Genomic DNA, 12696 nt, shown 5'->3' with positions numbered 1-12696 from the left:
AACGGACCTTAAACTGGATACAAGGGAAAAACGAACCTTAAACTGGATACAAGGGATATAACGAACCTTAAACTGGATACAAGGGATAGAACGGACCTTAAACTGGATATAAGGGATAGAACGAACCTTAAACTGGATATAAGGGATAGAACGGACCTTAAACTGGATATAAGGGATAGAACGGACCTTAAACTGGATATAAGGGATAGAACGAACCTTAAACTGGATACAAGGGATAGAACGGACCTTAAACTGGATATAAGGGATAGAACGGACCTTAAACTGGATATAAGGGATAGAACGGACCTTAAACTGGATATAAAGGATATAACGAACCTTAAACTGGATATAAAGGATATAACGAACCTTAAACTGGATATAAGGGATAGAACGGACCATAAACTGGATATAAGGGATAGAACGAACCTTAAACTGGATATAAGGGATAGAACGGACCTTAAACTGGATATAAAGGATAGAACGAACCTTAAACTGGATATAAGGGATAGAACGGACCTTAAACTGGATATAAGGGATAGAACGGACCTTAAACTGGATATAAGGGATAGAACGAACCTTAAACTGGATATAAGGGATATAACGAACCTTAAACTGGATATAAAGGATATAACGAACCTTAAACTGGATATAAAGGATATAACGAACCTTAAACTGGATATAAGGGATAGAACGAACCTTAAACTGGATATAAGGGATAGAACGAACCTTAAACTGGATATAAAGGATATAACGAACCTTAAACTGGATATAAAGGATATAACGAACCTTAAACTGGATATAAGGGAGAGAACGAACCTTAAACTGGATATAAGGGATAGAACGGACCTTAAACTGGATATAAGGGATAGAACGAACCTTAAACTGGATATAAAGGATATAACGAACCTTAAACTGGATATAAGGGATAGAACGAACCTTAAACTGGATATAAAGGATATAACGAACCTTAAACTGGATATAAGGGATAGAACGGACCTTAAACAGGACATAAGTGTGTCGAGATGTGTACCTTAGATCAGAAGTATCGGGTCTCATCTGGTCATACTGTCTCATCCAAACTTAAGATAGCGGGCTTATCTTGCTATCCCGCCCCACACAGTCACCCACCTCCCACGCCTGTCCTCCCCCGTTCTTTCTGGCCTTACGCCGGGGCGTTACTTTACGTTCCTCGTCCCCTCCGTGACGTGCCAGGAGGCAAGGGCTCCACCTTCCCCGCCAAAAATAAGAAAACTTAACCGATGACTCTCTCTCTCTCTCTCTCTCTCTCTCTCTCTCTCTCTCTCTCTCTCTCTCTCTCTCTCTCTCTCTCTCTCTCTCTCATATATACCCCCCCCTTAGCCGTGAGCACTACACTAAGTGCTATTTTATACTGGGCGGGTCGTGGAGCATCGCCTGGTACTAGTAGTACGACCACACCACCACACTCCCTCTACCACCCCGTGTCTTACACTAAAGAACGACCACTGCACTCCTCTCCCTCCCTCACTCTCCCTCCCTCACTCACTCTCCCTCCCTCACTCACTCTCCCTCCCTCACTCACTCTCCCTCCCCCTTCTCCCAACCCGTCGTAGCTGCCCCTTTAACCGAAGGATATAAACCGATTATAATAGTTCTGTGTGAAAATGATTTTACATATCCCCACGGGGGAACGTGTGTGTCTGTGTTGGAGAAGAGGGGGGGTGTGTGGCGGGGGGAAAAATATGGGTTGGCCACAACTGGCATTCCTTTGGGATAGAGCAATGGTCAGGCACACGTATATTTTTCTCTTCTTCCTATATGGGAATGTGTCAGAATGTTAAAGTGGTTGGTTGGGGCAGGGAGGAGGCAGGTTTATTTTGCATAACCGTTGTTTAGATCTGTTACGTTGCTGCCTAGCTTCTGGGAGATGCAGAGACGACGGTGATGTGGTGAGACACGGGGAGATGTGGGTGGGTGGGAGAGACTCTGGGAGATGTATGGGGGAGGGAGAGGCTGGGAGATGCAGTGTGGGGGAGGGAGAGGCTGGGAGATGCAGGGGGAGGGAGAGATTGAGAGATGCAGGGGGAGGGAGAGACTGAGAGATGCAGGGGGAGGGAGAGGCTGAGAGATGCAGGGGGAGGGAGAGATTGAGAGATGCAGGGGAGGGAGAGACTGAGAGATGCAGGGGGAGGGAGAGACTGAGAGATGCAGGGAGAGGGAGAGGCTGGGAGATAGAGGGGGAGGGAGAGGCTGGGAGATGCAGGGGGAAGAGAGGCTGGGAGATGCAAGGGGAGGGGGGCGGAGAGACTGAGAGATGCAGGGAGGGAGAGGCTGGGAGATGCAGGGGGAAGAGAGGCTGGGAGATGCAAAGGGAGGGGGGCGGAGAGACTGAGAGATGCAGGGAGGGAGAGACTGGGAGATGGAGGGGGAGGGAGAGACTGGGAGATGAAGGGGGAGGGAGAGATTGAGAGATTCGGGGAGAGGGAGAGGCTGGGAGATGCAGGGGGAAGAGAGGCTGGGAGATGCAAGGGGAAGAGAGGCTGGGAGATGCAAGGGGAGGGAGAGACTGCGAGATGCAGGCGGAGGGAGAGACTGAGAGATGCAGGGAAGAAGTAATGCAGGGGAGGGAGATTCTGAGAGATACAGGGGAGGGAGACTAAAGAGAGACACAGGTGAGGGAGACGATAGATGATGAAGTAGAGATTACGAGACCAACCCCATGATTACGAGACCAACCCCATGATTACGAGACGAATCCCATGATTACGAGACCAACCCCATGATTACGAGACCAACCCCACGATTATGAGACCAGCCCCATGATTACGAGACCAGCCCCATGATTACGAGACCAACCCCATGATTACGAGCCCAGCCCCATAATTACGAGACCAGCCCCATGATTACGAGACCAACCCCATGATTACGAGACCAACCCCATGATTACGAGCCCAGCCCCATAATTACGAGACCAACCCCATGATTACGAGACCAACCCCATGATTACGAGACCAACCCCATGATTACGAGACCAGCCCCATGATTACGAGACCAACCCCATGATTACGAGACCAACCCCATGATTACGAGACCAGCCCCATAATTACGAGATCAGCCCCATGATTACGAGACCAGCCCCATGATTACGAGACCAGCCCCATGATTACGAGACGAATCCCATGATTACGAGACCAACCCCATGATTACGAGAGCAGCCCCATGATTACGAGATCAACCCCATGATTACGAGATCAACCCCATGATTACGAGACGAATCCCATGATTACGAGACCAGCTCCATGATTACGAGACCAGCCCCATGATTACGAGACCAGCCCCATGATTACGAGACCAGCCCCATGATTACGAGATCAACCCCATGATTACGAGACCAGCCCCATGATTACGAGATCAGCCCCATGATTACGAGACCAGCCGCATGATTACGAGACCAACCCCATGATTACGAGACGAATCCCATGATTACGAGACCAGCTCCATGATTACGAGACCAGCTCCATGATTACGAGACCAGCCCCATGATTACGAGACGAATCCCATGATTACGAGACCAGCCCCATGATTACGAGACCAGCCCCATGATTACGAGATCAACCCCATGATTACGAGACCAACCCCATGATTACGAGACCAACCCCATGATTACGAGACCAACACCATGATTACGAGATCAGCCCCATGATTACGAGACCAGCCCCATGATTACGAGACCAGCCCCATGATTACGAGACGAATCCCATGATTACGAGACCAGCCCCATGATTACGAGACCAGCCCCATGATTACGAGACCAACCCCATGATTACGAGACCAACCCCATGATTACGAGACCAGCCCCATGATTACGAGACCAACCCCATGATTACGAGACCAACCCCATGATTACGAGACCAACCCCATGATTACGAGACCAACCCCATGATTACGAGACCAACCCCATGATTACGAGACCAACCCATGATTACGAGACCAACCCCATGATTACGAGACCAACCCCATGATTACGAGACCAACCCCATGATTACGAGACCAACCCCATGATTACGAGACCAACCCCATGATTACGAGACCAGCCCCATGATTACGAGACCAACCCCATGATTACGAGACCAGCCCCATGATTACGAGACCAACCCAATGATTACGAGACCAGCCCCATGATTACGAGACCAACCCCATGATTACGAGACCAACCCCATGATTACGAGACCAACCCAATGATTACGAGACCAACCCCACGATTACGAGACCAACCCCATGAAAACGCCTTGGAGACACGGGTGAGAGATGATAACGCACGCACACACACACACCCACACACACCCTCGCGAGAGACCATGACAGAGAGACGTAAACGAGATAATGCGAGACCCCGGCTCGTACACCAGGAAGGGAATACATGACCAGTTCTCTGTCACACAGGGGCGTCGTCACCCTGGCCGTCACACAGGGGCGTCGTCAACCCTGGCCGTCACACAGGGGCGTCGTCACCCTGGCCGTCACACAGGGGCGTCGTCAACCCTGGCCGTCACACAGGGGCGTCGTCACCCTGGCCGTCACACAGGGGCGTCGTCACCCTGGCCGTCACACAGGGGCGTCGTCACCCTGGCCGTCACACAGGGGCGTCGTCAACCCTGGTCGTCACACAGGGGCGTCGTCAACCCTGGCCGTCACACAGGGGCGTCGTCACCCTGGCCGTCACACAGGGGCGTCGTCACCCTGGCCGTCACACAGGGGCGTCGTCACCCTGGCCGTCACACAGGGGTGTCGTCAACCCTGGCCGTCACACAGGGGCGTCGTCAACCCTGGTCGTCACACAGGGGTGTCGTCACCCTGGCCGTCACACAGGGGTGTCGTCACCCTGGCCGTCACACAGGGGCGTCGTCACCCTGGCCGTCACACAGGGGCGTCGTCAACCCTGGCCGTCACACTGGGGCGTCGTCACCCTGACCGTCACACAGGGGCGTCGTCAACCCTGGCCGTCACACAGGGGCGTCGTCACCCTGGCCGTCACACAGGGGTGTCGTCAACCCTGGCCGTCACACAGGGGCGTCGTCAACCCTGGCCGTCACACAGGGGCGTCGTCACCCTGGCCGTCACACAGGGGCGTCGTCAACCCTGGCCGTCACACAGGGGCGTCGTCACCCTGACCGTCACACAGGGGCGTCGTCACCCTGGCCGTCACACAGGGGCGTCGTCACCCTGGCCGTCACACAGGGGTGTTGTCAGTAGAGGCCCTAATCAAGGCCATCCCATTAACGCTACATATATCTCTACCCAAGCCTGAGCCACGTACCCATTTCACCCACTAACTTCAAAGGGGAGGATGAACAGCTGGGCTGACTGTGGACCGTAACCAGGATACACATTCGTTTAACGCCAAATGATGTGCCAATATATCCAACGCTGCTAATATGGCTCCTCAGTTATAGTGAAACAGTAACACACACACACACACACACACACACACACACACACACACACACACACTGACACACACACTGACACACACACACACACAAACTCACACACATATACACTCGCATATAAGGGATGGTTGCATGCATGTATGTATGCGTAAGTATATACATGTATGTAAGTGTTATGTAGGTATGTATATATATGTGTTCGTCGTATGCAGTCTATGTTCACATGTATGTGTATGGCCGTGTACATAAGTGAAGGTATATGTATGCATGTAGGTGTGTATGTGTAAGTACGCACGTGTATGTATGTATAAGTGGATTACATAGGCATCTGCCTGTATACACATATACGCACATGAGTCCCGGATTATACAAGATAAACACCTCAATCTCTAACCTCAGATAAATCATGCATAAATCCCTGGGGATAGGGGAGAAAGAATACTTCCCACGTATTCCCTGCGTGTCGTAGAAGGCGACTAAAAGGGGAGGGAGCGGGGGGCTGGAAATCCTCCCCTCTCGTTTTTTTTTAATTTCTTTAATTTTCAAAAGAAGGAACAGAGAATTGGGCCAGGTGAGGGTATTCCCTCAAAGGCCCAGTCCTCTGTTCTTAACGCTACCTCTCTAATGCGGGAAATGGCGAATAGTTTGAAAGAAAAGAAAGAAGGTAAGATAACGACTCCCGCCAGCCTACAATGCATCGTACTTAATGGTTTCAAAACTAGTAATTCACTTATTCCCCCCTACCCCCACCACCCCACCTTACTTCCTATACCATCGTACCGTTCATCCTCTAATTACCCTCCTAACTACTTAACGACACAGTTATAACTCGTAGTCCTCGCCTGTCAACTGTTGGAATATAAAGGTATCAGGTGAGACTGGGCGAGAGGCACACACGCTTGCTTGCTCTCTCTCTCTCTCTCTCTCTCTCTCTCTCTCTCTCTCTCTCTCTCTCTCTCTATATATATATATATATATATATATATATATATATGTATATATGTTGATCGAAGCAGATGGCACACAGACACACACACAGACACACACACACATATATATATATATATATATATATATATATATATATATATATATATATATATATATATATATATATATATATATATGTGTGTGTGTGTGTGTGTGTGTGTGTGTGTGTGTGTGTGTGTGTGTGTGTGTGTGTGTGTGTGCCATCTGCATCGACCTACATTTACATATTTGTGGTACCATGCCATCTACATCGACCTACATATACGTATGTGTGGTACCATGCCATCTACGTCGACCTACATATACATATGTGTGGTACCATGCCATCTACATCGACCTACATATACATATGTGTGGTACCATGCCATCTACATCGACCTACATATACATATGTGTGGTACCATGCCATCTACATCGACCTACATATACACAAGTGTGGTACCATGCCATCTACATCGACCTACGCACACACAAGTGTGGTACCATGCCATCTACATCGACCTACATATACATGTGTGTGGTACCAAGGCATCTACATCGACCTAATCCACCTCCACAACCACCCACTCACACTTTGCTGTGACCCACCCACCACACACACACTACGTGCACTATCAAACCGTGTCTCAAAATTGTGATTGCTTTGTGCCGTGACCCTGGGCCAAATGTATGGTCCAACCCCAAAGCTCTCGCTGTGAGCCGTGGCGCAAGAGGATTAACACAGACACTAGATGAGTCTTGGTTGTGTACGAGTCTTGGATGAATAACCAGAACGGAATTCATTTAATCCATCGTCCCTTCGTTAGCCAGATGTAGTGAAACACTGTACAGAAACACGTCAACAATTAACATGTCTTTTGTATGTTTCTTGTTACTTATTTCCCTTTTGTATTTTCTCCGCTATACCTGTCCTGACCCGTTTCTGTAACTCTTTAGGTAACTAGTGTTTACCTCACAGGGTCTATATATATAGTGGTTTTGTATGTTACATGAGACGGTGAAGGCAAATGAGACTGTAATGAACGCCATCTCATTAACGATATATCTATCTATCTATCTATATATATATATATATATATATATATATATATATATATATATATATATATATATATATATATATATATATTGATTTTAATTCATCTATATCTTATCTATTATACTTAACCGCTGTTTCCCGCGTTATCGAGGTAGCGCAAGAAAACAGACGAAGAACGGCCCAATCACCCACACACACACACACACACACACACACACATATATATATATATATATATATATATATATATATATATATATATATATATTATATTATATATATATATATATATATATATATATATATATATATATATATATATATATATATATATATATATATATATATATATATATATAAACGCCCGTACACGCACATATATACATATACATACACAGACATATACATATATACACATGTACATATTCATACTGGCTGCCTTCATCCATTCCCGTGAAATGTGAAGGTGAAATCGCAATTCAGTAGGAGTTCATATAGTTTAACATGTAATTTTTCCATACATGCCGCATGTGCGTAAAAATTACATATTTGATTAAATTATATGAACTACTGAATTGCGACTTCACCTTCATAACTATCATCACGGACTAGTGTGACTGACATTTCTATTCTGTTTTATTATACTTAGTCGCTGTCTCCCGCGTTAGCGAGGTAGCGCAAGGAAACAGACGAAAGAATGGCCCAACCCACCCACATACACATGTGTATACATAAACGCCCACACACGCACATATACATACCTATACATTTCAACGTATACATTCATATACATACGCAGACATATACATATATACACATGTACATATTCATACTTGCTGCCTTCATCCAATCCCGTTGCCACCCCGCCACACATGAAATGTCATTCCCCTCCCCCCCCGCGCGCGCAAAGTAGCGCTAGGAAAAGACAACAAAGGCCACATTCGTTCACACTCAGTCTCTAGCTGTCATGGGTAATGCACTGAAACCACAGCTCCCTTTCCACATCCAAGGCCGCACAAAACTTTCCATGGTTTACCCCAGACGCTTCACATGCCTTGGTTCAATCCACTGACAGCACGTCGACCCTGGTATACCACATCGTTCCAATTCACTCTATTCTTTGCACGCCTTTCACCCTCCTGTATGTTCATGCCCCCCCCCCCCCGCTCAAAATCTTTTTCACTCCATCCTTCCTCTTCCAATTTGGTCTCCCACTTCTCCTCGTTCCCTCCACCTCTGACACATATATCCTCTTTGTCAATCTTTCCTCACTCATTCTCTAAATGTGACCAAACCTCAACCACACTCTTTTTATTACCACACATCTCTCTTACCCTTTCATTACATACTCGATCAAACCACCTCACAAAATATTTTTCACTTCATCCTTCCACCTTCACTTTGATCTCCCACTTCTCGTTCCCTCCACCTCTGGCGGGGGGGGGGGGGGGGGGGGGGGGGGGGGTGCTATTTTGTGTGTCGCGAGGTGGCAACGAGAATGGATGAAGGCAGCAGGTATGAATAAGTACGTGTGTATCTATGTACATATCTGTGTATATATTTGTATGTATACATTGATATGTATAGGTATGTATATGTGCGTGTGTGGGCGTTTATGTATATACATGTGTATGTGGGTGGGTTGGGCCATTCTTCGTCTGTTTCCTTGCGCTACCTTGCTAACGCGGGAGACAGCGATTAAGTATAATAATGATAATAATATATATATATATATATATATATATATATATATATATATATATATATATATATATATATATATATACCGTTTAGAATATATATTGGAAAAGTATTAGTTTATCTTGTTACGCAATGAACGAAAATATATTACATATTCGTTATTTCATTCACAGTTTTCGGTAAAGCTATCAACGCTCCCGTAACTACCAGGAGAGCAAGTTAAAGCTATCAACCCTCCTGTAACTGTACAGTGCAGCAAGCTAAAGCTATCAACCCTCCTGTAACTGTGCAGTGCAGCAAGCTAAAGCTATCAACCCTCCTGTAACTGTGCAGTGCAGCAAGCTAAAGCTATCAAGCCTTCTGTAACTGTGCAGTGCAGCAGCAAGCTAAAGCTATCAACCCTCCTGTAACTGTGCAGTGCAGCAAGATAAAGCTATCAAGCCTTCTGTAACTTTGCTGTGCAGCAAGCTAAAGCTATCCCCCTTCTGTAACTACGTGGCGTTGCAGTATACACACACACACACACACACACACACACAATATATATATATATATATATATATATATATATATATATATATATATATATATATATATATATATATATATTCTTCTTTTCTTTTCTTCTAAACTATTCGCCATTTCCCGCGTTAGCGAGGTAGCGTTAAGAACAGAGGACTGGGCCTTTTTTGGAATATCCTCACCTGGCCCCCTCTGTTCCTTCTTTTGGAAAATTAAAAAAAAAAGACGAGAGGGGAGGATTTCCAGCCCCCCGCCCCCTCCCCTTTTAGTCGCCTTCTACGACACGCAGGGAATACGTAGGAAGTATTCTTAATCCCCTATCCCCAGGGATAATATATATATATATATATATATATATATATATATATATATATATATATATATATATATATTATTCCAAGTGGTTTGTGAACAAAAGCTTACTGGAAAGCTTGGAAGACATTAAATGTTCCTCGTAACAAAAATGTGACAAATGAGGACAAGTCTAAATGTCCAGCGTTGCCCTATACTCCCAACTTAGTTAATCTAAGAGATGTTATAAAAGACAGTGCTTGTAACGTTGCTTTCCAGTACAATAACACTATCAGTAAGACCTCAGTAAACAGTAGGCCAAATCATGCAACCATTGAGAGTGTTTACCCCGTCAAATGTAAGTCATGTAGAGATATATATACATTGGCCAGGCCGGAAAAAACACTGTAACGGAGAGATGTTACAGGCACCGTCACGCAGTACGCAGGGATGACCACAAGAAAGCGATCGCTAACCAGTGTCATGCCAGTGATCACCCTGGCCATAGATCTTGAAAATCCCATTATTCTATACCCCTCTGCTGATCAAGCCACACGCAACGTCATTGAATCTTCTCTTAATTGCTAATACTACGAAGTTTAATTTGTCCCAAGGCATCTTTAAAGCCCATGCTAGAATGAACCAAATTATTATGAGAGAATTGACAAAACACGGAAACATGCAACAATGTCCATGACACACCCAGCTACCCAGGTCAACCCCCCGTCACGTGACTCCCCTCCTCACCCCCTTAATCACTCTCCCTTTTAACGGTTACTGTTGGTCAAGTCAGTTTGGTGTCTGGTGGAGTCAGTGTGCTGGTAAACGGTGGACGGCGGCACTCCGTTGTAATGTTGAGGTGGATTGTCTCCACAAGTCATGTCTTGCCACATGTATAGAAAAATTTACATGTTAAAATCATATGAACTCCTACTGAAGTGCGATTTCTCCTTCATGATGATGTGATTATTACACGAAAGTGCACTTGGGAACTTATCGTGTTTCATTTTCCCCGTGGACTCATAGGAATATATATATATATATATATATATATATATATATATATATATATATATATATACATATAAAGCCATATCAGAACTGCTGCTATATCTGGACGAACTGTTAATACTGGATTTTTACGCAGGACTGGGAATCTGGCCACAACTTTCACTTAATATCAGAGGCTGTTGGTGATACGAGATTTCAGTACTGTATTTACTAAAAGTATTTCAGGGCCAGGGTCATGCTTCAGGAATATTCAGCAAGATATTGTCAGTTCATCTAGAATGGTGGAAACAATTGACTTCAGCGTATTTACTGACAAAATATTCAGGTAATGGTGAGGGTGGGCGAACACGCAATCAGCAGATTGACGTAAACACGGCTTCCCGGTAAATTCCCATTACAGCTGTGAACAGACCACGTCCGCTGAATGCAATGGTAAAAACCAAATGGCACAGACCGCTTTTAGGTCCGGTTGATACATATGAAGGGCAAGTGAGGTCAAATATGTTGTTTGTGCGGGCAGATGAGCAGGGAAGTTTGCCTGCGTTTGTGTGAAAGAGTTGGGTGGGTGAGCGTGTGAGTGTGGGTGAGGAGCTGAGCCGGTTAGTGTGTCGTGTATATAAAGTCCTCACACGTAGCGCTCGAGTGGAGGCGACTAATACCCTCTAGCTTTTGGGTAACCGCGACTGGCAGGTATGTAAAGGTCGTCATACATCAAGCTGAGCGTTGGTGCCTCGTGTGAGAGGAAACCAGACACCAAATCAGGCTAAAGGTATCTGCGCCAGCACCTCTGCTCACCTGCCTCACCTCCTTGCACCTTCACCAACTCCACGGGAGACTTTGTCGTACCTCTCCGTCATACATAACCCTTATAGCAGCATCGGCAGTAGCAGCAGCTCGCTTTCATTTACATCACCACCTCTGTACTTGCCCACTACAGCATGGTGTTGTTAATCGTGTTTTCGTACCCTTTTTTTTTCAATCTTCACCGCTATGAACTAAGTAGGTTACGTGATGAGGGAAGCGCACTGCGGTTGCTGGGTTAGTACTGCAGGGGAAGAGGTCTATCCCAGATCCTGTGGGAACTGCGGGAGTTGCGCCCGCCAGCAGGCAAAGGCCCCTGTCGGACCAAGCAGAGGTCCGACGATCTTAGAAAAAAAAAAAAATATGCGGTAGCAGACGGCGTTGACGATGTCCCACGGGGTCCCTGTCGGTACAGGGTCACCAGGAGGGTGATGCTACGGACGACGGAGACGCCCCACGGGCTCCTGTGTGGAAGGCGAGTCACATGGCGGACGTCTCCAGGTGCAGTCGTGCCTGGATGTCCAAGAGTTTGACTGATATATACAGATGCCTCAGGAATATTTACATGCGGCCAGGCTACGCCACGACACGAATGATAACGGCGAAGGAAAGGCAATCCAGACGAGGGTCTGCCTTGACGATAACTGGAGGAAGTCCAGAGGTGGCGGACCTCCCGCAGTGAAGGTCGTAACTCAATAAGCTAGAGTACCTGGCCTATGACCTTCCTGAGGCAGGGTCACACGGGACGAATGGCACTTGCTCGATGAGAATGTTATATACGCACGATAAGAAATGAGAGTATAAGTAATGACAGCTTCCTCGGGCCGACCTGCTGCAGCATTAGCAGATATTAAAGGCTGATTGAACAGTCCACAGTGGTTACCTGGGGCTGTTGTCAGAGCGTTCTTTACG

This window comes from Panulirus ornatus, chromosome 33 (genome assembly GCF_036320965.1).
Source record: "Panulirus ornatus isolate Po-2019 chromosome 33, ASM3632096v1, whole genome shotgun sequence".
Lineage (NCBI taxonomy): Eukaryota > Metazoa > Arthropoda > Malacostraca > Decapoda > Palinuridae > Panulirus > Panulirus ornatus.
This window is presented reverse-complemented; position numbering follows the sequence as displayed.